At 36.6% G+C, this 25,487-nt stretch overlaps 1 protein-coding gene across 2 annotated transcripts in view; it reads right to left on the bottom strand.

Moving 5' to 3' along the window:
• The window catches only part of C1QTNF7 (C1q and TNF related 7), a 118,766-nt gene that overhangs the window by 50,921 nt on the left and 42,358 nt on the right, over positions 1-25,487 (bottom strand). Inside the window, exon 1 of one of the 2 annotated variants that reach the window (XM_003773374.4) lies at positions 23,583-24,561. The exons of the other annotated variant lie outside the window; for it this stretch is intronic. The gene's annotated coding sequence lies outside the window, so the exon portion shown is untranslated. Of the gene's footprint in view, positions 1-23,582; positions 24,562-25,487 lie in introns of those variants that run through there. 2 annotated transcript variants of the gene reach the window in all.

The following is a 25,487-nucleotide window of genomic DNA, read 5'->3' as shown; positions in this document are numbered from 1 at the left end:
TTTATCCCACTCCCTTTTGGGAATGGGTTGTAGAATCTCCAAATATCCACCTTAATTGCTTTTTCTTCAATCCCCTTAGTCAGATGTGATTTGTCAGGCTTTGCAGAGTGCTTTAGTCACATCTATGTATGAACTATTCATCAGTTTTGGATGGTACTTAATTGTGGAATAAAGGTAGGGATCTGAGCTGAATGAGAAAAAGAAGGAAATGATGTAGGTAATTTAGAGAGGCTCGCTCTAGTGAATTAGGTAAGAGATTAAATTTGGGGAAGAGAAATCTGAGAGAAACTATAAAAAATTAAAGGAAAAAATATTTAAAACTAACTACTTGTGTTTAATGGTAGCCTTCTCTAGGGTGGGTGGGGGAGAAAAATAAAATAAAAAGTGCACAGCAGATGACAAAAGAAAATCTAGAAGGAAACACAGCAAAACCGGGTTGCTTTGAAAGCAACATGTAGAATTTATTACATAAGTTTTCATGAAATGGAATTATTTTTTTCCTTGTTTTGTTTCATATTTAAATTTAAAATGAATAAAAATTAAATAAAAAATGAAACTAGCTACTAGTCCATTTCTACTTTTGTGTTAAGGAGGTACAGATTCAAGGATAACTAAGGAAAATAATTTAATAGACCCTATGGAGTAAGATTTCAGAAAGAAAAGTAAGTGGCAAGGCAAGGCAAAGTAAATAAGAAAAATGTAAATAAGAAAAAAATAAATGGAACAACTGAAGAGGAAAAGCAAATTGACTGCATGGGTTGATAGGTCATGCAAGCTGGTAAAAGAGATTGGAGGTTGGTACAAAAAAAATTCAAACTTGATATCAGGAAAAACAAAACAAATCTTAACAATTAGAAGTAGAGCTTAAGGATAGAAGATGTTAACTTGAAAACTGCTGGATGCTTAGGGTTGAGGTAATAAGAAGGGAAAAATATATATATAAATAGAGAGCCCAGAGACAAAGGGTAACACTGTGCCGGGGGCTGCAGAAAGAGGGATGTAGCTTCTGGGAGGAGGATGCTGACAGTCCTATTGTGACTGATTCTTACCAGACCCAATTCTGAGTACGGAATTTAGATCTGCACACCATAGTCTAAAAAGGCCACTGGTACATTGGAGAGTGCTCAGAAGGGGGCATTCGCAATGGTAAATTGACATGGAGTCATGGAAGGAACTGGCAATGTCACCTTGGAGAAGAGAAGACTCTGGGGAGACAAGCTAACTCTTTTCAGGGAATTGACAGGGAATTAGACTGACTGAGCTCAATGCACTGAACAGGAGCAACAGGTGGGATTTGGAAAGACAAAAGCGTAAGCTTGATACCTTAAAAGCAAACAACTTTTTGACAATTCAAGCTACCCAAAAGTAGAATGGATTGCCTTGGAACTTGGTGGGCTCTCCCTCATGGGCTCCCCCTTCAAGGAGAAGCTGGTTGACCATTTTTATAGGGAGGAAGGAAATAAGCATTTATTAAGTGCTGATTATGTGTCAGGCACCATGTTAAGTGCTTCACAAATATTATTGCATTTGATCCTCTTATTAACTCTGAGAAATAAATGCCATCATGGTCCCCATTTTATAGTTGAAGAAACTGGGGCAGACCATGGGGAGGTGACTTGAACTCAGGTCTTCTCAGCTCTAGGCCAGTGTTCTGTTCACTGAGCCACCTTGCTTTCTGTAGGGATGCCTTTCAAATAGGGTTGAACTAGAGGTAGGGGGAATTATGGCAGAGGTTCCTTTCACATTGGCTAGTCTAGCTAGCTGCTCGGGCTCTTTCAATTCTAAAATCCTTTGATTTGTGACTCTATGATTCTGGACCTCTCCACACCTACTAGCACCTACTAGATACGTAATAAATGCTTTTTTGTGAACTAGGAAATGAGAGATGGTCCTTGGGGTCAAGGATATCCACAAGGAAGCACTGCCTAATAAAGTAGATTCTGAATCTGAATCCCTGGTTCCAAATTCTAGCTCTAATGGACCAAGTTTAATGCTTATTGATCAGGTAACCATAGGTTGCTTTAATTCTTTGAGCCTTAGTTTTCTAATCTGTAAAGTGGGGATATTTATTCCCATAGTATCAATCGCACGAGCTACTGAGGATCAAATAAGATAGGATTCTTTAAATAAAATTTTATCAGTATATTTTTATAAAATTTTAATAAACTTTCAAGTGCTTTCTAAGTGTTATTATTACTGGTTGTGTAATAACTCAGGCTATTAATGTTTGGATGATATACCTTACAGGGAACCTGCGAGGACAACAATTGGGAAGCTCTCAAGCAAATTGTGATCATGAATATGGATCTCTCGGTTCCTCTGGCCACCCAGAGGAATCTCTTTAAACATTTTTTTATTTATTATTGATGTGGTGGCAGATCCTTCTGCCAAGTTCAAATGGATCAGCACATAGTGTGACCAACAAAAGCCCCAAACCCAGCCCCTTCCAGGGACACATAAGGAAAAGCAAAAGGAATCCATCCAAAGTTGAAACTTTTGGAAGAAGGGCACTGTGGCTGGGAAAAGTGTGGCTGGGAAAACTTACATTTATTCAAACTCTCCAAACCAGATATATGAATGGCTCATGGCTGGAATTCTACAGTGAACCGGCCAAGCCAGAGAGCATCTTCACAACAATGAACACAAGATGCTGGAACGCCATCCCCTTACCACACACCTCTCCCTGGGCTGAATCCAGGAAATTATCTCAGCCTGCAGGCCATGGAGTAGGGAAGGCATGCACGCAGGGCCAAAGAACTTCTCTGTGCAATATACTTTATGTTTCATTTTTTAAAAGAAAAAAATAGACAAAATGTTTGAAGATGTTTTTCCTCTTTGGACTTTATTTTCCTCATTTGGAATCTGAGAAATTTGGAATTCTCTGGGTAAGGGAGTGAGCTTTCCATCCCTGGAGAGCTTCTATGGAAGGTTGGATAACTACCTGTTAATGAGGAGACTCTTACTTCCACAAGAGGCCCCTTCTCTGATTCTAGAATTTTATGAATTGTATCATGGGTTTTAAGGTTTCCTTCAACTCTAAATTGGTTGTTAATTTCCGTTCGGAGATAATTCTAGCGGGATGATGGTTATGTAAAGCTTCCCAGAGGCTAGACTTGGCTATATTTTAGTCAACAAACCAGTGCATTTTAAAATTTTTCACTGCTAGGCAATATGAAAGACAGAAAAAATGAGATTTATTTTCAAGAGGGATTAGACATAAAGAAAAATGGAAGGTAGCATATGCTATGTGCCAAATAAATGAAATGCACACTAAAGAAGCTGGGAGGGTGCAGGCACTGTGGGATCAGGCAGCAAAGCAAAAGTTGAAAAAATGAGTTTATAACTGAATATCAAAGAAGAAAAACTTATTTCAGCAAATTATATGGAGATAGGACGGTGGTCTGAATAAAGAAATTTGTGTGCTCAACAGAACTGAGGTGGGGATGCTCAAGGCAGGTCTAGGAGACAATCAATGGATCATTTTTTCTCAAATAGAAGTTTCATGTAATAATTTGATACTTTCATGGACTTGTGATTTCTTTGATGTCAGAATTTCCTCCATCTGAGGAGATTTCAATCCATAAAAATAATAGTAGCTGCTATTTATGTTGTACTTTAAAGTTTACAAAATGCTTTACAAATCTTATCTCATGTATCCCTTTTTATCCCATATGATTCTTGTCAATGGCCTTCCACAAATCTTCTAATGAGAAGCCATCCTTTGGGCCTTTTAAGAAGCTGTAGAGGGGGCCTCAGACCTTGGGTTGTCCAACTATTATTGGAAGTTTTTCCTACACACATGTCTACTTTCATTTTTCTATGTACATCCCTTTATGCACACATCTTATCTGCAAGTGAAGGGAAAGGATTGTTTAATTCTTTGTACTTCTATCCCCAGTGCTCAGCAAAGTATCTGTAACGTCACAGGTGAGTAATAAATACACATCGAGTAATTGCTAAGCTACGTTTACCTGGCACATGGCTTTCTTTTCAGAATGTAATTTTCATTATGAACTTGACAAGTTCATACTTGTTCAATACATGCATTCCAATATATAAAAACAAAATAGATTTCATTTAAAATTTTAAATTTGTTACTTAACATTTTAAAATGTATGCAAAATTTAAAAATATAGTTCCAAATTTGCCATTTGTTTTAAATGTTTTAAAAGTGTTTTCTTGATTTTCTTTTCTCTCCTTCCTTCTTTCTTTCTCCTTTCTCCCCTTTCAATCAGTCCATCCCCCTCCTTCCCTCCTTCCTTCCTGCCTTCCTTCCTTCCTTCCTTCCTTCCTTCCTTCCTTCCTTCCTTTCTTCTTTCCTTTATTCCATTAGCTCCTTATTTTATACTTCAGTTGATATCACTGAGAGGGTCACTGAACAAATTTCAGTGGGTGGTACTGAATAGATGCATACTGAAAAGCTTGTTGCCGGAGGGCCTGTGAGACGATATTTTATTCTACCAAGTCATATAATTTTTTTACGATCAACATTTAAACAAACCTTACACTGGGATCTGAAATTCTCTCTACCTCTCAATCATCTGTATGAGTGTGAGTACATAGTCTGCTATAGAAAACAAGATGGGACAAGCTATTTTCTTTCTATATTTTCATATAGGATACCTTTGATCCATGTCTAGAATACACAAAGTATTCTCATTCAGATTTTACAGAGCTGAGTTCATGCTTCAGTACAGATTTTTTCTGTATTTATTTGAAACCACTCATTTGCCTTTAATCCTTGAGAGCTATGGGTGATAGTTGCAGAGAGTCAAATTTAGGCTTCATTGTAGGTGGGAAACTTCCTAACAGTTTGCATGAGTTTTTCCTCACTAGAACCTTCCAATAAAAGCTGGATGACTTTTTTCAGGTATATTTTGGAGGGGGTCTTGTTTTTGTTTGTTTTTGTGTATGGGGGAAGTGTGGGTTGGACTTGAGTATAAAGGCTGAGAATTCAGGAAAAAGCAAATAACTATCGGGGAGAAAAACAAAACAAAATCTATCATTTCAACAGCTGTCTGAAATCTGTAATCATGGCCTTGGCCATAAAAGAATGTGGAGATGTTATCTTGTTATGGATGATCTCGTGTGGGTGATATGATAATAAGATCTGGCTTTGGGGATATTTGATGTTAAGTGGAAAATAGTTGGTGAATAAGAAAAAGTAGAATGGAGAAAGACGGAGAGGAGAAAGAGTGGAAAATGGACTATTGACGAGATCAAATATTGGACAGTATAAAAAGGATCGGCGCCTGGATCTATTTTTGTGGGTTCATGGAACCTCTTGGCTGTCTTTGGAAGCCTACAAATCCATTCTCAGAATCAAGTTTTTATATGCATTAAAAACCACAAGATTTTAATAGAAGCAAATTATATAGAAACTAAGTTATCAAAACATGTTTAAAAGTTTATAGGCATCAAATTAAGAATTCTTGATTTAGAGGAAGAATGGCTGAGTGCATATTATTGGGACTATTTTAGGAGAATGTTGTGAATCCTAGTATCAGGCATTGGCTGACAGATCCTGCCTGGGTAGCTGGCTAAAACATGGGACCTATAATATTAAAGTTTGGGGTTTCTTTGTCAAAATGCAAAAAAAATGAGTGGTTTGGATATGAAAAGCAATGTCAAGAAACTTTTAAATGTTAACAATATTACACACACAGCGTAAAAAGGAACTGGCTTTGAGAACAAAATTATATTACAAATTAAAGTTGTAGAGCTGATAATATAACCTATCACACTTCTGTTGGTGGCCATTGTTGTATGATGGCTTGCCTGCTTCTTAAAAAATTTACAATATAATTTACTTAAGTTTATGTCAACAAAAAAGAAATCCAGCACTACAGCCCAGTAGAGTCAAAGCTGTCTTTGCACTTCCTTTTTGTTTTAGTCGCGGGGGTGCTCTAGATGCTGAAGCTTTTGGAATTCATCTTCTGTCCTTCTTCAACCTCACGTCCTCCCACTGAGCTTTCCTGAACATGCTGTAATAAAAGACTTTGCTGACTCGCAGTGCATCTGCTCTTATCTTAGGCTTTCTGCTTTCTGTCTTCAAGTAAATCTGGGGATATATCTCTCTCCAGGGACCCTGACAGCACCCTTGTGGTATGCGTTGGATCCTAGTTTTACTCAAATACGATGCACTGATTATTCTTTTTCAGGAAGAAAGAGGAGATGGAATCATTTCAATCTAAGGACTGCCATGCTGTTGAATTTCCACCATTTTCTGCTTCAATTGAACATATAATTTGTATGCAAAGTAACGACTCTGTATGTGCTTTGTATAATGATTAGCCTGCAACTGTTGAACATTTTTTAAGATCAATGCCTTGGATTAAAACAAAGCTATATTTTTCTAACTATCAATCGATCTATCTATACATACATCTGCATAGATACACATAGGTATACCTATACACAAACAAATATACATATAAATATTTATGCATTTTGCAGATATGGCTCAGATGGATAGCTAATATACTAAAAGCACACATTGCAATGAATATTGATTGTGACAGGTTAGAACAAAGAGCTGGAGCTAAGAAAATGAAACTGAATAGGAATATAGAGTATTCCAAAAATTAGAGCAAAGTTGGAACTTTAAATAGCTTATACAGTTCTGAAGCCTATATGCTGAATTCTATAGTTGAGTATAAAAAGCAACTATTTATTAAATGTATCATCACCTGCAGCTCCAACATCTAAAATCTATATAGCAATTTGGCTTACCTAATAAAGAGCTTCCTTTAAGTTGACATCAATCCATCAATGACAATGACTGAATTAAGGCAATCAACCAGATCTAAATCTACCTAGTTATAAGGTGATGTGTTTTATATATTATCATCTCATCCCAAAGGTAACATCAGAAACTTGATATATAAAATGAAATTTATATCTATCCATCTCTCTCTCTCTCTCTCTCTCTCTGTGTGTGTGTGTGTGTTTCTATATATATGTATCTACAATTAGAATTGCTACTTATTCAAGGTTACAGCTGGCAAATGTCTGAGGATGAATTTGAACTCAAGTTCTCTTGACTCTGGGCCAGTGTTCTATCGGTTGCACTGCCTAGCTGCCCTGAGATTATACTTATACAGCAGCCTGTAAACCCTGAAGAATTATATAAATGGTAGCCATTATTATTGTTATAAACATCAACAGCAGCTCAATGAAGCCATTCAGTTCTTTCAGTACCATGAGATATAGATCTAGTCCTGATGATTTGAATTTATGGAGGAAACTAGGTAGTCATTAACTAATTTCTTATCTTCCTTGAATTTCAACTCCCTATTAACCACTTTTATTCTATCCTTCCTAGTCCAATGACAATTCTTAGAAAAGAAACAGAAGCAAAATAGGTACGAGTAGCTCTACCTTGTCTTCATTGTTCATTTTGATCATCCTACTTTGTCTAAGAACTGAGCTCCCTTCTTCTTGGGATCAAATATAGTGAAAAAAAGCCCTTGGGTCACCTTCAATATTTATCACTGACTGGATGCCATCCATAGCATCCCATAGCTCTTTTACTTTGATCATTTACTCTTGTTTTCACGGTTTGAAAAATACTGAATTAGTTGATGAAATCCTTATTCATACAGAGTGTTGTCTTTATACAGCTCTACTTTTTATTCCACATCAGAATAAATTATAATAACAATATCAACTAGCATTTATATAGTACTTTAAAGTTTGCAAAGCACTTTACATGTATCATCTCATTTGATCTCTACAATAAGCTTATGAGGTAGGCATTATTATCCCCATTTTGCAGATGAGAAAACAGGCTTCAAAGGGTCAGATGTCTTGTGGAAGGTCACACAGATAATAAGTAGCTGAGGCAGGATTTGAATTCAGGTTTTCCTGACTCCAGGGCTAGCCCTCTCCTCCCTCAGACACCTCAAAAACAAAGTCCCTAACACCTTTCTTGAGAGACCGATTTTGGACTGATTTTTCTGATTGAATTTTAGGCCAGAGGATCCTATCTGTCTATTTCACACGCTAGGAAATCTGCTCTTCCTCAGATCCAAGAGGCTGCCTCTCCATGGCTTTTGCCTCCAATATCATGAATTTTAACATGGAGTGACCAAGCTCCCCAAGGGTGCCGTCATCTGCTTCAGCGGCCAGTCCCTACTTTCTAATCAGACACACTAAGGTACCAAACAGTTGTCCCTCTGGTTGCTTCCTTAATCTTTCGAAGGCTGACATTCTTATTAAGGCTGTACTTTTGGCACAGAGAACTGCAGCAGATGTCCAGCTAGTCACAATCTCCCATCACTACAAAGCCTTTGTGCTAGGTTTGTAAAGTGTTTCCTCCATTCCTTACCTTCTTCTGTCCAAATATTACTCTCTAGACCTCCAAATCTTTCCTATGTTTGCGATGGCTGATTCTCGGGACAATCCTGCTTTGTAGCTCTTAAATGTCTCAGATAGACATTGACTTTGTCTTAAAAAATCCTGACACCAGCCTAGGGTCATAAGAATGTACATTTAGAGCTGAGAGGCATCATTTACATCCATTTATGGACCATTCATAGGAAAACTTAGGTATAGTATGGTCAAGTGATTGTCTAGGGTCATGCAACTGGGAATTATCAGGTAGGAGATCTGAACTAATATCTTCCTGGTTGCAATTTCAATTTCTAATCCACTGGCCCAAGAGGCCTCTCCATTATCAACCATAATGGCCCAATAGAAGATGCCCCAGTTTGGGTATCTAAGATCAGAGAATTCCCTGTACCAGCTTGTTGGCAGCTAATTCCAAGGGGGGCACATGTAATGCATCTGTCAGGAAAGTCTCCAGAAAAATTCCATAATGTGACCACATTCTTCCCATACCCCCAAGACTCATCTGGGCTGAGCACTTTCCCAAGTATGATCAAAACCAAAACCCAAACCACAGGATGTGGAAATTCAATTTACTTGTAGAGAAATTCTACTCCCTCCCATGAATCTCTCCTCACAAGGTTTCCATTCTAGCTCAAAGCCTTCATCACCTTTCATATGGACTAAAGTAATAATATCCTAATTGGTCTTCCTGCTCCCTTCTTTCCCCTGTCCAGTTCAACGTCCACCCACTGACAAAATAGTTTTCTTAATGTTAAAATTATAATCATGTTATTCTCCTACTCACAACCTTCAATGGCTCTCCATTACCTCTAGGATATAGAAATGTATCAGTCAGATCATTCTCCTTCCTAGAGTGTAATTTATAGACTACTAGCTGGATCTTGAACTTGACATTTCTTCTCTTCCTTCTGTGTCCCCGTACCCATTGTTTTGCACACCTGTGATGCACTCTCCTCCCACCTCTGCCTCTCAGAATTCTCATAGCCCTTTGAGATTCATTTCAGGTTCGTTTCGATTAGTGATCGAGAGCCTCCCTCTCCTCAGTTCCTCTTTCATTTATTTTTCTCTGTACGTGCTGTAGGAGATTGCAAGTTCCTCTAGGGTGGACACTGTCTCTTCCTTGTTGTTGCATCTGTAGCATCTGGTACAAAGCTTCTCATGTAGAAGACACAATAAGGGATCGCTGAATCAAGCCAAATGTGTGATGAGGGGTGAGGAGGGCGAAGAGGTAAGAGTGAAGGAGAAGAATGGCAAAGTCATGAGCAGAGAGCCAGAAGGACAGGACCTTGGCAGTGCGGTGCCAGAGAGGCCAAGGGAATGCAGTGGTCAATGGTGGCAGGGGTGACAGAAGGGCACGGGGCATCAGGAATGATCGGAAGGTCAGGCAAAGGGCCGCTGGAGACTGGAGGCTTTCAAGGGCACAGCTTCAGAAGTCAGATGGTAGAAGGCAGTGAGCAAACCGAGGCCAGATGGGTGCATTCCTGTGCTTTGCCCATGGTAGCACTTGATAAGTGTGTAGCAAATGCAGTGACATTTTCCAGAATACTGGCAGAAAATTAAAAGAGAGAAATAGAGTGGAAGCTCTAAAAGTCAGTGGTGATAGTGTAGTACTGAATATACTGAAATTCTGTGCTTAATATGGAATAAATTGAAAATGTAATAAGTGTCTGGAGAAGGAAAAGGTCAAAAGAAGTCATGTACATTTTGGTCAAAGGACAAGAGTTTGCAGACTGTTTTGCTGCATTTGTGGTGTGATCATGGATAAGTCAATCTTTCTAGACTTTTGATTTCTTCCTTTGTAAAACAAGAAAGTTGGAATCAATGAATTTTAATGGTCCTCATAGCCCTATATCTGTGATTTTAGAAAAAACAGATAGGAAACAAGAGATAATGTGTGTGTTTGTATAATATACATGCATGTATAAAAATCATAAATATATCCATACTTAACTGTTGTCTTCTAGGGGAAGATAAAGGGAAAAAAGGGGAGGAAAAAAAAGAATCAAGTTAAAAGTGCCCAACAGAAAACAAAAGAAAACCCCCAAGGAAACAAAGAAAAGATGAACAGTTCTGAATAAAAGATGATCTATGATTATCTATGCTTTCTTCAAGTGGAAATTTATTGCTACATATTTTGAATCTTCTCATGGTCTGCTGTGTACATGGCAATTTTTCCTTTTTGTTTCTTTTTCCATTTTCTATTTTAGTTTTAAGTAAAAAAAAAACATTTAAAAAGAAAAACACTCAGAGGGAGACTTTACAGGTTACCTAGGCCTTGACATAGGACTTATAGGATGGAGAAGCAGATTTAAATAGAAGAGATTTGATAACTATTTTATATGTGGGACAACGATTAGGTATATGGACAAAATGATCTTGAGAGAGGAGATAGGAAGATATTGTCCCTTTATTTTTAATCTATGAAATCTTGGTTTTTATAGCTTAAATGGGGAGGTAATATATATACAAAGAGAGAAAGAGAGAGAGAGAGAGAGACAGAGACAGAGAGACAGAGACAGAGATAGACAGAGAAACAGAGAGAGAGAGACAGAATAAATGCTCTATTTTGCAGTTTTGCCAAATAAGAGACATTGCACAAATTCTAGGAATTTTCTCCTTTCACAGCTAACACTGAAGTCACTTTTTTGTTCTCATGTCCCCAAACAACAGCGTTGATGCTGTTTTGTAACAACTCACAAGCAGATGGCATGGCACAGCTTGAAAAACAAACTCTTTTCAGACATTTTTGTGAGGTTTGCTAAGAAAAAGTGCTGAAGACTAAAGTGAAGGGATCTTGGCGTACTCATGTAAATAACTACTCCACTCAATGAAAGATTTGCTCTACAATGTCACAGCCAAAAAGTTCCTTCCCTGATGCACTCATGCTGAGAGTTTGGGACTTCTAGGAGCCATGTGTACTCAAAAAGGCAATAGTGAAAATGAGGCAGGATGTTCTACTTAGAAATCCAAGTGAATATAAGTAAATGTAGAAGCTGCTGATGTGAACAGAGCGCCAGATCTGGAGTCAGGAAAGCTCATCTTTCTGAGTTCAAATCCAGCCTAACATACCGACTAGTTGCATGAACATGGGCAGGTCAATATTCTTGGCCATAAAATTGGGAGGCACATTATTGTTCGGTCATTTGAATCTTGTAGAATTCTTTGAGGTTTTCCTGGCAAAGATAGTAGAGTGGTTTGCCATTTCCTTCTCCAGCTCATTGGACAGATGGGGAAACTGAGGCTAACTTAAGAGGCTTAAGTTAAAATGCTAATTAAAATGAGGACCATAGCTATTAAATGTCTGAAGTCAAATTTGACCCAGGTCTCCCTCCCTCTAAGCCTGGCACTTCATCCACTGCCCCACCTGTGCTGTAGTAACCCTCTGACAAAATGGTTATGATTCTTGAGTATGATGTATGAAAAACACTGTATAAGTTTAAGGCACATATAAATGTAAATTATTATTAATTATTTGAAATATTGAATAGTTAAGTGATACTATAACATATCTACATTAGAGAAGAGTAGTAGACTTGATGTCAGTAACCCCTGGGTGTGCAGCCTGGATCTACTGTTTATTAGCTGTAGGACACCAGAAAAGATCATCCCACCTACTTTAGCCTCAGTTTCCTCATTTGTAAATGGATATATGTTGTATCCATCTCATTGTATTATCCTCATGTATTATCATGAGGTAAAAATGAATTAGTATATGTGAAATTGTTTTGAAAGCTATAAAATATTACATATTTTATCATTATCATTATCTAACCCATTAGTCTGGCCAACCATTCATCACCTGCTCAGTCTAGACATAACTGTTTCTAATGTCAGGTGCTTGTTTTGTTCTGATAGTTAAGATGATTGAATTAAACTGATACTTAGTCTCTAATCTTTTAAACCGTAAAAACCTTAGAGATGTGCTAGTGTCTTCTCTTTCATGAAAGACTACAGCACAGAATGTTAAGCATGTGATAATAAATCTAATAGCCCTACAAGAAAAAAGATTCTACATCTTCTCCCAGAAATTCATTTTCATATCTATTAATAATTTTAACAAGTTATTCTTTTTAGTTAACCCATCTTCCTTTATCAGAGTGAGTCAAGAAGTATTTTCCCCATTCTGGTTCTCAATGAAAAATGAACTCTGTCGAAACTTTTCATGGAAATGCAATGCAAATTTGATTCACCAAGTGTTGAGAAGGTGTTCTCTGGGTACAGATCACTGTATCTGGTGCAAGAAAGAGCATTAATAAATTGTCTCACAGTCTCTTCTTTTCTGTGATAAACTTCTTTAACTCGTCTTCGTATTCATGTGCAGGACATTGTGCTAGACCTCATTGGAGATACAGAAGTAAATACCAACTTTCTTGTCTGGGAATGAGACCATTTGGAGGCAATAGAGAAAGGAGAGGATGAGACCAACAGGTCCTCTAAAGGGCAATAGTCTCGTTTCTTCCTTAGAGTGTGTAAACACTAGGTAATCATCTACCTTTTTCATGTCAGGTAGACTTTTTAGCTTTTATTACCTGCATTAATATTTGTTGTGCTTGTGGCAAAAAGGTCCTGAACATATCTCATTGTCTATGGAAGTATGATTAAAAAGATCTATCTTATGCTGTTGAAGCCCATCTCTTTTTTTGAGGAGGAGGCAGAGCTTTTCAGACAAACATATTCTGGAGTGTAAGCTGCTTTCCATATGTTTGTGACACTCTCGTTTCTTTTTTCCTTTCTTGTTGTTGAAGAGTAATTCTGTATTATTTGTGTGCTCGGTCCTTGATGTATCGTCTCTTCCTGGCTTGTTGTAACACCTTCTTTAATGCTGAAACTGGCAATCCTATCTTGGCTGATGATTTTACATGAAACAAACCATCATCTCTCCAGGACTTACTTAATACTCCTTCTCAGAGAGTCATCTTTACTGTGTACCAAATGTCCTGTATTTTTTTGCTTTGCTATAAACTCTTTTTTCAGTATCTGCTAGCCCCTTGATTTGATGATTGCATAAACTCCATTGGGACTAAGCACGGCATCCTTTTTAATCTCAGCAGACATGACTCGGATTTTAGTTCTTTCCTTTGGGCCCTATAAACTGCCCCATAATCAACAACACAGTACTCTTCTTCAGAATATATGAATTCTTCTTGTTTCCCCTTTGAAGTTTGTAATCTATTCTTTATTGCAATCTCTTTTCTAGCCTTTAATCATTTTTAGGGACGTTTTGTTTGGTGCTTCATTTTAAAATAATTGGGGCACTTAGAATCCAAAATGAAAAGTTCTGAGGAAAAACATATCATTTTTAATTAGGAAAGCAAATAATGAAAAAAAACCCCACGACAACTTCATAACAAAAGCAAAAACACAAACACACCCAGACGTCCTCCAAATCCCAAACAGTAAGCATGGTTTCTATTATTTTGTGTGTTGTTCACTTGTGGATAAAATGCCATTTCTTGATAGTGACTGTGTTTTGTAGGGTTTGGCATTCAGACTGTGATTACACAAAGTAGATGAAATATTTAACCAATTATTGGCAAGTAAGACACCAAAAACATGTTTTTCCTCAATTATCTGGAAATTTCATAAAAAAAGACAACTTTGGCATGGATTATTTGATCTTTAGTACTTCACTATCTTCAGAAAGAAACAAATGAGACACTACGTACCACTTTCCAAAAATGGAAAGCTTAAAACAGGAATTGTTTTTAAAGAAATACAAATGACTCTCCTGTAATAGAATGTTGGATCAACCAAATGCTGGCAGTCGCACATCGGCTTCATTACCATATGTACAATGTCTAACTTGAAACCACACATGAAGTAACAAAGCAGAAAACTCAAAATTTAGGCTTAAAATGACATATCATGACTTATACATGTTCTCTAAACAATGGGATTCTTAGGAAGTGTGTACATTGGGCTATGGACAAGTGACTTGCCCATTGTGCAAATAACGCAAGATAAATGAAAGAAATGAGATTCAAAGCCCATCCTTCTGATTCCAAAACTCAATATTCTTTCCAATACAACATATTAAAATATAGTTCTCTAAGGTCTTTTCTGGTACTAATTTCAATCTAGAACAATCTTAATTTATCTTTAATGACAAAGGAAACATGAAAAAGATGAACAAAAATGGAAAAAAAACTAATTGCAATAAGAAGTGGCTTACTTAACATTTAAAAATTACAGTAACTGATTACTGAATCAGTATATATTAATTAGAAAAAGGAAAATAATAGTATTCTATATCTTTATGTATCCTAAACAAACTAGACTATTAACTGCTTTCCAAATTCAACTTCTTCCTCCTTTAAGGAATTTTATGGAATTTAAGGAATTTTCATGTTTTTCCCTGAATGTGGAATATCTTCCCTATTTTTCCTACTTTTCACAGCTTTACTTTGAAATCAACTATCCTTAAAGGATTAGTTCAAATGATACCTGTTTTGTGAAGTCCTCACTACTCAGATATTATTTTTCTCTCACAGAATCACAGAACTAGAGGTACTTTAAAGATCATTTCATCTAGCTGATATTTGATTGATAGTCCCCTCTATTATGTGTTTCACAGGTGATCATATAGCCAATACTCAAAGACATCCAGGGATAGGGAGCTCAATTCATTTTGGTACAGTTATAATTATTAGGGATTTTTTCCAGTAACTCCAGTTATTGGCTTCTTTAATTTCTACTTATTACTCTTATTTTTACTCTCTGGGGATAAGCTGAATGAGTCTAATTCATCTTTCATGTGACAATTTCTCAAATGCTTAAAGATACTCATGATGTTTTTCTCCCCTCAAACCTTGTCTTTTCATGACTAAACAAGCCTAGTCTTTAGGACCCCATCTCAATTGCCAGTATCTTCAGTCCTCATTGTTCCAATCACCTCTCCTTGAATGCAATAGTTTGTCAATATCTTTCTGGGAAAATGACAGTGTGAATCATTATGGATAAACTCAGTTCTCCTTAATCACTTTAAAATAAAAAGAAATATGCTGAATAAATTAAGGAACAAAGAAGGTCAGAAAAGAAAGATATCATCATGGAGAAACCCTCATAGAAAACCAGCAGAGAATAAGAAATGAAGAAAGAAAAAAAGACCCTCTTAGAATGAGGAAATAATCAAAGAAAAGTGAGGAGAAATCTCTAGGAAAAAATATTAATGCTGAGTTAATAATTAGATTCCTATCGATACTATAAATGGCAACCCGTTTGTCATAAGAACCTCCAGAATGACAGAAGACATAAATAAAGTTATAAAGAGGGTCAGAGACAATGTAGTATAGTGAACAGACAATTCTCCTTGGAATCAACTTAATAATAGACTCAAATATTACATATGAAACATACAAAAATCCTAACAACCAAATTACCAAAATTAAAAAAAACAAGAACATGAAACTAACAATAAATAAAAATAAATAATAAAATTATCATAAATTAATAAATATCATTATATATTAACAAAATTGAAAAGGTAAGCAAAATAATTGAATATTTACAAAGTTAAAAAATATAAAGATAAGAGGACAGGAAATTGAAAATCTGAATAAGCCAGTCTCAGAAAAATAAATTTAGTAGTGCAAAAATTATCTTCCAAAGGGGGAAAACAGGGTCCAAATGAATTCTCCCAAACATTTAAAGACCAAATTATATCTATGCCATTCTCAAAAAAAAGAAGGAATGAAGGGGGAAAAAAATCCCATCAAACTGTGATGAAACAAATATGGTACTTATATCCAAACCTGGTAGGGATAAAATGGAGAAAGAGTATTATATAGCTCAGTATCAGTAGGAGATACTAAAGAAAAAATATTAACAAAGAGGTTACAGAAATATGTTTAAAAATTATTCATTATGACCCAGTTGGATTTATACCAGGAATGTGTGGGTGATTCAACACTGGCAAAACTATTAGCATAATAAATCATATTAATAAGAAAAACAACAAATTCACATTATTATATCAATAGATACAAAAAGACTTAGAAGATATATAACATTTATGCTAAAAATGTTTCAAAATATTAATAAATTGGAAGGACTGTTCTTTAAAATGGTAAAAAAAAAATCCTTTGATTCAAAACCAAGTGTTAGCATGAGTTGTAACGGAAAATAACTGAAAGTTTTCCCAATAAAATTGGGATTAAACCAGGCTGCCTGCTATTTCCACTGTTATTCAACATAGCACTTGAAATAAGAATAATAGCAATAAGGAAGAAAAAACATATAAAAGGAATAAGAATGGGTAAAGGAGATGCAAGATGTTCAACTTATGGACAATATGATTTTCTTAGAATACCACAGAGAATTAATATGTCTATATCTACATCTCTATCATCTAACTAGCTAGCTAGCTAACTAGCTTTAGTAAAGTAGCTGGAAACTGAATCCACAAAATTCATAGTTATTTCTGTATTTTATTAACAAGAACTTGATAGAATAGTTAAAGAAATTATGTTTAAAGTAACACACAGTATTTTTTCTAAATCTCACTTTCTATCAACAAAAAATATGTCTACATATTTGACTGCCAAACAACAACTTTCCCCACAAAATTAAAGAAGATGTAAGTAATTTTAGAAATGTATTCAATATTCATGTGGATTATACACGTGTATTAAAATTGTGATACTATTTAAATAAATTTGAATAATGTAATTTACAAGGAGGAATATTAAATAAAAACTTTCAAGAAAAAAAATGGAAAAAATGAAATGAAAGGAGCTAAATGTTGCCAGATCTTAAATCACATTACAAAACAAAAATTAAAACAACCATATATACAAAAATAAAAAGTAATTCAGTAGACTAGATTAGATAAGAGCTAGAAATAAATGCGTACAATTGTCTAATGTTCTTCAAACTGAAGAACTTGCACTATTAAAAAAGATATTCTTTATTCAACAATAACTGCTAGGAAAACTAGATAATAGTTTTATACAAAATAAGTTTAAACCAATATCTTGTATTTCATATAAATCAGAATAAATTCTAGATGAATAAGTAGTCTAAACATAAAGTCAGAGCATAAAAAAATTAGAGAAGAATGGAAAATTCTACCTTTTAAAACTCTGGTTAGAGAAAGAAATAATAATCATAATCATGATGGAGGAAACCATTGAAGACTAGTCACTTTTCATCATATAAGATTCAAAAGCTGTTATATAAATAAAATCAACTCATCTGGAATTATAAACATACAGATTAAAAATCATTTTATTAAATATCTCTGATAAAATTGTGACATTCAAAATATATAAGGAGATGATGTAAATCTATGATTTATTCCATTGTCTATTAGTCAAATTATATAACCAATTTTCAAAAGGTTTCAAAAAACCCTTCTACAACTATCTGACACATTTTCAAAGTCATAAATAAAAGAAATACAAACTCTGAGGGATAATTTTATACTTGTTTATTTGACAAGGAGTAAAATAGAAAAAAATTCAATGTTGGCAGGGTTGTAGGAAAACAGTCAAACTAATGTCTAGTTGGTGAAATTATGAAGTGGTTCAGTCATTTTGGAAAATAATGTGGAGGTAGGCAAGAAAAGTACTAAATTGTTCATATTCTTTGACTAAGTCATTAAACCACTGGGATTATGTCTCATAGAACAATAAAAGATGCATATATAACAAAATGTTCATATTTGCATTATTTTGAATAATAATATTGGAAACAGAATATGCCCACTGAATGGAAAATTTCTGAACTATAGTTTATGCATATAATATAATACGACTATTGTTGGTTTCCAGTGACAAGAGCTGTGTCCAGATTTGCTTGAGACACATAAGGATGTGCTCCTGTGGTAATGATGTACATCCAGTTCTAGGCTTCTTTTACCATTTTTGTTCATTTTCCCCCAATTGGAGAATAAATTAGAGTTCAGCAGAGTAGAATTAAATTACCGAGGTTTGGGAGAGAAGGAACTTTGTGTATATGTGGTCTTTCCCCCTTCCCATCCTATATCTGGGGAACTGAAATTGGCAGCTTTGGGACAAAAACACACATGGAATTCTCACGTGCTTACTCAAGAGGTTTAAGATAAGAGATCCTAAGTGTAAACTTTCCTATTCTGAGAGATGACATCGCTAATAAATTTTCACAGCAGCAGATAGCAGAAAAAGCCATATCTGTGCCCACTTGGCCTGAGAGAGAAATTCTTGGATGATGCTCCCAAACCACCATCTCATGTGCAATAGAGATTTTTATTTTCTTGGCATAATGAGCTCTCCACCTAGCCTTCTAGACAGAAGATGGAGATCTCTTGAGCAGTGCCAACCTAAGGCAGTACTTCATGTCAATTCTCCTTTGTTCAAGAGTTTGTGGATCAGCACTTGTACAGGAAAAATGGAATGTCTTGAAAATTTTCTCTTGTTCGGAGAAAAAAGAATATTTTACACATTGTTCTGAAACCTAGAAGAGCAGTAAAGGGAAGCAGTAATTTGGAAAAACAAGGACCTCCCACTCCTATAGTAATTTATATTAGAATAGTGCTGGTATATAATGGGAAAGTGATTGCTTGTTTTGCTTCCCAAAAATATGTTTGCCTTCTAAGGGGAACTGATCTACCACTGTGAATGATTTATAGGTTTCCTGTGTATCCTTCGAGTGTCTAATGTTTTTTAATCCATTTATAAGGTCCTATGGATCTTTGGTATAGGGAATTAACATAAATCTATAATCTATTTCATTCTCTGTTAGACAAATAGTCTGTATTTTCTGTGGAGTGAATTAAAGATATGCATTTCTTACTATGAAGGATTTTATGGGAGTTATATTTGGAAATATGCTAGAGTAGAAGTTCCTGACCTTAGTGCCACAAGGGCAGGGGTTCCATTGGGTAGCCAGATGATGCAGTGAATAGAGTGCTAGGGCTGAAGTCAGGAGACTAAGTTCAAATCCAGTCTCAGACTCCCATTAGCTGTATGACCCCAGGCAAGTCACTCAGCCCAATTTGCCCAAGTTTCCTCATCTGTAAAATGAGCTGGAGAAGGAAGTGGCAAAGTCCTTCAGGATCTCTGCCAAGAAAATTCCAAATGGGATCACAAAAAGCTGGACATGACTGAACCACAGCAACAATACTTTTCACAGAGTGTTATAATGTTGCTGAATTTAGTTGTTTTCCCAAAGAAATAAAAACCAGGAAATATCATATAGCACAGCAGCAACTACAAATTGCCGGGTTCTGTGAGGAAAGTTTGACTTACATATCACATGGCAAGATTCCATCTATTTCCTCCTGTTGAAAGGACCAAATGTAGTCAAAATGATGGATGTTGTCATACTTTGGAGGGCGGGTCAAAAGGTTGCTATGCTTTGGAGGCAATATAGACCAAGAGCAGAGCAAAACAAAGAATTAAAGGAGAGTTTCCCAAACTAATTTGGCTGAAGGCCACTTTTGGTCTTGAACTGTTTTGACAGAATCTATAAATGTAGGGCGGAGTGAGAGTGGGGTTGTTGGAATATCAATGCCCCTGGGAAGCTTTGGAGCAAAAGAGATCAATTTGAACCTATTTTCAAATGAATGTTCTGCCACATGTAATGAGCTTGTTTTGATCCCTCCACACATACTTTCACATTTCACATCTTAGAAGGAAAAAATAATGTTGACATTTCAATCCCAGTCGGTGCCCTCTCCCAAACCCTGAGTCACATGGTACAGAATTCCACTGCTCTGCAGAACAGTTTGGGAAACTCTGGAATGAGAATGTACGAGAGGCTGAGAATAGCCCAGTTGTTTACTGATGGAGGTGGGAGACTGCCTTTGAATCCCAACTCTGACCAGGATACACCGGGTTGCTGCTTCTGTTCAGTTATTTATCAGCCACATTTGACTCTTTGTCACCCCATCTGGGGGTTTTCTTGGCAGAGATACTGGACTAGTTTGCCATTTCTTTCTCCAGCTCATTTTACAGATGAGGAAACTGAGGCAAACTGAGAGACTAAGTCTTATATGTTATATTGCTCTCAGCCTCTAGCACAGAGCTGAACCCCAAAGGTATATGATCAGTGTTAGTTGAATTTGCCATATTAGTTGCACATGATATAGTCATACACTAGTAAGTGAGATCAGGTTTGAAGTCAGGCTGGGTCTTCCTGAGTCCAGACCCAGTACTCTGCTTTTTCCTTCCAGGACTTCAGATATCTCATCTGTAAAATGATCACTTTACTTACACTGCCTCCCATACAAGGATTACAAACATGCAGGCTACTTAGCCAGTCTTAACACCATTTCTTTCACTTGTAAAGTTAACAGAGAGTCTGGGGGAGGGGCATGTCACAGAACTCAAAGTTCTGAGCCTGGAGTCAGGTAGACTTAATCTCCCTGAGTTCAAATCCAACCTCAGATTGGATTCTGACCCATGTCAAGGCACTTAGCCCAATTTGCCTCAGTTTCCTCATCTGTAAAATGAGCTGGAGAAGGACATGGCCAACCACTTCAGAGTCTCTGCCGAGAAAACTTCATAGGGGGTCGGACTTGACTGAAACAACTAAACAACAACAATCAACAAAGCCCGCCTACATCACAGGGCTATTGTGAAGATCAAGACACAAATAAGAAAGGGCTTTATAGAACTGGGCTCTGTAACTTTTCAGGAGCCGTACAAATAAACTCCATTACTACTGTGCCTATTATTTCACAGACTGATGTTCAGCATTAGCCAAATAATGTCCACAAAAATTCAAATCAATTTGTAATACTCAAATGAAAATGAACTATTAAGAAATAGAACAGAGAAATTAGATGATGGCTGGATTTTTGGATAAGTCAACTGCTGCACATCCATTCACGCAATATCCAAAGAACCAGAGGCAAGACTAGGGCTATCAGATAGCTCTTGTAAGGAGGATTTACAGAACCACGTAGGCAAGAGTCATTGGAGAATGTGGAAATGAGTTGTGATCTGCACCATGAAAAAGCACTCACATAAAGGAAACTATAAAACCATCAAAGTATTTATAAAGCACTCGATGACATATTGGGCATAAAAAGTTGGATGAGACTGACAGAATTATCCACTGAAAGCATGAACCATTAATATGCTTGTGATAAAATGGTACTTTAGTGTTTGGATTCATTGAGAATGAAGGATGTTGCTATGGTAACATGGAATGCCAAGAAAGTTGGTGGTAGAGGAAGGAGACAAAAACTCAAGTGGCAGCCATGACACTTGCCTAGTTGTCAAGTGAATCTTGAGTTTCGATATTTACATCTGTAAAATGGTAATAACATTTGCCTTCCCTATCTCGTGGGATTACTATGAGGAAAACATCTTGGAACTATGACATATTCTACAGACATGCGGTATACTACTATTAGTGAACATCAATCCATGGAATTAATTTTGCCCAGTGATAGCCAATAATCTGCTATTGCTCATTATACCAAACTTAAGTAGAATATATGCTGGAGCCTCCTCCCCTCTGATAGGCCTTAGGTTCCTGCTGACAATTACTAATATAGAAGAAGAAAGCCAAGTCTCATCACCCCAGGGTGTGTGGGAGCGTGAGCCAGAAGTTATAATTTGAGAAAAAAAAGCCAAATGTCAACTAGAATTAAAGCTGGGAAAAATCAAGATGTTTTGAAAATTTTATAATGAAAGACAAGGGAAAGATATAAAATTGAGACAGAGGTTATGTCTACTCAGTTGGACAGGTGTAGGGAAGAGAAAGTTGAGCTTTTAGGAAAGTTACAAAGATTCATTTATCAGAACCAACAAAAGTTTTCAAAAATCGACAATGATCCTAATTATTACTGACACACAACAACTCCAGCTTATTATGTGAATTGGTCACTAAACGGTATAATGTGAGAGGCAGTGTGGTATCAATGCCAGGAGAACATTGTTTCAGTACAATAATGTCTCAGTATTTAGACAACTCTTGTTGTTCTTGATTGGTGTGGATAATGATTCCCATGAAGTGGTCTTACATATTGTAATTCATACAATTCAAAGTTGTATTTTATGTAAAATATGATAATTATGCCCAGCCCCATGGAAATATGCAGTGTGAAACTGAATAGCAATGGAACTTCTTAAGGGATTCTTTCTTACACTAACTGGGATTAGCTATTAGCTGGAGAAAAATGTTGCCCTATGTTGGTAGATGGAGTTTTCCCACCTGGGAAATTCTTATTTCAATGCAATTCTGGTTCCAATCCTTATTTCCAATAGAAACTCAACAACTACCATACCCTACCTTTCAGTAATATAGGAAGGAAATGCATTGATATGGTCTATGTTATTGGGGAAGTACTAATGATGCACTTGGACAATTTATATCACTTATGTTAAGAGCTAGCTATTGCATGTTTTAATTTTTACAAAGATTCCCAGGCTGTAGATGAGCTCAGGCTTCTTCACTCTGGGTGATTATTAACCCATGACGATTAGGAGCTATAAATACATGTGTATAGTAAGCTATAAGGAAAATAAAGTGGGAATTCCATATTTATATAGAGGGAACATTTAATGAGCCTTTGTTTTCTTAGAAAAAAGCCTCCCAGGGCAGAAGTGACCGTTCAGGGGTCATTATACATGAAAGTAAGCGATAGGTTCTTATTACATAGAAATTGATATATTGAATTGTCAGTGAGTCTAAAATCCAAATTCAAGGTCCAGAAAAGAGGGTCCGACATCTGTTCTACATTGAGAAGGAATATACAGATTTTTTCCTGTTGGTAAATTAGAAAAATATTTTGTAGATCTCTTATGGCTAGAAAAAATTATACACTTTCTTTTCTACCACAGATTCTTCTGTTTCTGACTCGCTGACAACTCAGTAAATCAGTGTCTATGTAATAAGCCACTGTTGGTTACTTTCATGGGTCCTTGGCCCTACATCACAGATCTCGTTAAATGCAGTGTCCTTTCTTGCGTCAGAAGTGAGGAGACTTGGCTGTCAGAGGGAGAGTAGCTCACGAAACTGGATTGTGGGAAACAAGGAGGGGGAAGCTCTCCGTCCCTGCTCTTTCTCCCCACCTCCATGTTTATTGCTGATGACCAGCAGGGCTTTCTCTATAGGGCTGTTCATTCCTCTGATTGAGCCTAGAACACATACATCAAGTCCCTCCCTCCTCAAAAATTGTCACCTCCTACTCTCAAAAGAGCAGAGCAGAAATACCACTGACATTAGCCCGAAGGTTTCATTCTTGAACACTTCTCCCCAAATAAAAACTGGAGGAAGGTTTCTGTCAGTTGTTTACTTACATGGATCCCAAGACCTTCCAGTATCTGAAGCCTTTAAATTATAGTGCGTGCAGACGTTTTGGTTCAAAAGCCCTTCGTGTCAGCAAGCAAGCACTCATAACTCTCCACTGGTTCCGAATGATAAGTAATTTCCTGATTTGCTCTCCAAAGAATTCCCCCAGACCCTGGGGGAGGAGGCGCGCACGTTGAGAGACCGCGGAGCGGGCGGCATAGGACTCGGCTCTCGGACAACAACTTCCCGACGGCTCGAGTCCCAAAGAAGCATTCCTTGAACACTCTAACGAGAGTAAATATCCTACTATATCTGTTGGCTCGTTACTGAATTCCTCCTTGAGCAACAACACAGACCGTCTGCACAACTGACATTAGCAAACCGTAATACTTCAAGTTAAACACCACTCTGATCTCTTTGGCTTGAAAAACACCCAAACAAACCCTCAAATAACCTTGAGTCTGTTTTGACATCTCTCCAGGGATCATTTTGCTTGCTTTTTTAGAAAATAGTTCACATTATTACAGTGTAGGGGAGTCACAAAGGACGTTAGAGATTATTTATTTTTTCACAGGACGATAGATGGAGAACTGAAAATGACAGTGAATATCCTCATGTCTAGCCTCCCAATTTACACTTGAGGAAACTGAGAGTAAGGGAGGTTAAATGACCTGCATAATAACTGATTGAGTGAGACTTTGCGCCCAAATATTGTGACTGAATCCAGCAGTCTCTCCACTGCAAAATCAATGATTCAATTTCATTTATTTTTTTTAATTTATTGATACCTTTCCTTTTTTACATCATAGTCACTTCTCACTAAATCCTACTTTGTAACAAAGAAAGGGTTAAGCTCCTACTTTGTGCCAGGCACTACGCCAAGAGACATATTTAGATTATATCATCTTCACAACATCTCTGGGAGGTAGGTGCTCTATTTATTCTCATGTTACAATTGAGAAACTGAGGCAGATGGAGGTGACTAGCTCAAGGTCACACAGGTGTGTCTGAAGTCATATTTTTTTTTTTACGAACTTAGGTCTTGCTAAATCTAGGGCCGGTCTAAACAAAGAAAAACAATTAAACACAACTCCTTTACAAAATGACATTTGTCTGACAGCCATTATGCTCCTTTACTCTCACACCTCTCTCTAGGGGAGGGAAGTATGTCTCATTGATTGGTCACTGCAACTAATCAGAGTCTGTTTTCATTATCTTATTTCAGTTATTGTTCTGCTTCCTTTATTCCACATCGGTATTCGTAAATCTTCTCATGTTTTTCGGAATTCCTCATGCTATTAAAGTGTAATAAAATTCTATTTAAATAGCCAACTTATTGGGCAGAAGCAGCAGTGAGGGCTCTAATGAGTTATGAGCTACAGTTTTTAGTAGGTAAAATCAGAGGCATCATAGCCTCCTGGATAAAATTAAGGTCATCAAGTTAGGAAAACTTGTCAGTCCTGCCTTGGATCCACAATAGTTTGGTGATCCTGGATTATCTCCTCAATGTCACAGACAATGCTTTAACACTGAAAATTGCAGATCTAATGAATTCTCAATGAACTGATTTGTTTTGCTCAATTACATTCTTACTGCTGACAAAGGCTTCTCTGTGGGGTGAGAATTTGTGTACATTAACTGAGATTCAGAAAATGCAAGGAGGATGTACTAACCCAGGTATAGATACCTGAAAAGTCTGTTTTGGGGTATGATATGGTGATGTTAGGGGGAAGTGCCTAGAGGAACTATAAAATATGTCTGGACATTATTTTGCTTGTTTTGGTTGGATAACCACATGGTTAAGGAGTTGTGGTTTTTTTTTTGTTTTGTTTTGTTTTGTTTTTTTTGTCCCTAGAGGCATTTAAAAGGCCTGTCCATCTAAGCATCAGTTTTTTAAGGCCATTTCCCCTTTA

This window comes from Sarcophilus harrisii, chromosome 6 (assembly GCF_902635505.1).
Source record: "Sarcophilus harrisii chromosome 6, mSarHar1.11, whole genome shotgun sequence".
NCBI classification, from domain to species: Eukaryota; Metazoa; Chordata; class Mammalia; order Dasyuromorphia; family Dasyuridae; genus Sarcophilus; species Sarcophilus harrisii.
The sequence above is the reverse complement of the archived record's forward strand: the minus strand, read 5'-3'. Positions and strand labels throughout refer to the sequence as shown.